Below are 508 nucleotides of genomic sequence, written 5' to 3' on the forward strand. Positions count from 1 at the left end.
AGGAAAGCAAGGCTGGAGATGTTACAGAGGGAGGAAAGCAAGGCCGAAGATGCTACAGAGATAGGAAAGCAAGGCTGGAGTTATTACAGAGAGTGGAAGGCAAGGCTGGAGATGTTGAGGAGAGAGAGAGGAAAGCAAGGCTGGAGATGTTACAGAGAGTGAATAGCAAGGCTGGAGACACACACACACTCCGCATCTCTCGCACAGACACAATATAAATCTGGGGGGCATTTGCAGATTTATATTTGGGGATAGATTGTATTTTGTTCAAAACAACATTCAATTTGTACGCAGCCAATCAGTGTGGCATTTTATAAAGTCCTGCTTTGGAAATAAAACCAGGATGACTCCCGGGTAAAACAAGTCGGACTCCACTCAAGACCTTCCATAATTTGTGCAGGGAAGGTCACATTTTAGCAAACATAATAGAATTCTTTGATGAATGACAAAGTTGACGTGGAGAAAGGACTGTAGATATCATATACATGGACTTCAGTAAGGCGTTTGA

The sequence above is a fragment of the Chiloscyllium plagiosum genome, unplaced genomic scaffold, assembly GCF_004010195.1.
Source record: "Chiloscyllium plagiosum isolate BGI_BamShark_2017 unplaced genomic scaffold, ASM401019v2 scaf_6000, whole genome shotgun sequence".
Classification (NCBI taxonomy): Eukaryota; Metazoa; Chordata; class Chondrichthyes; order Orectolobiformes; family Hemiscylliidae; genus Chiloscyllium; species Chiloscyllium plagiosum.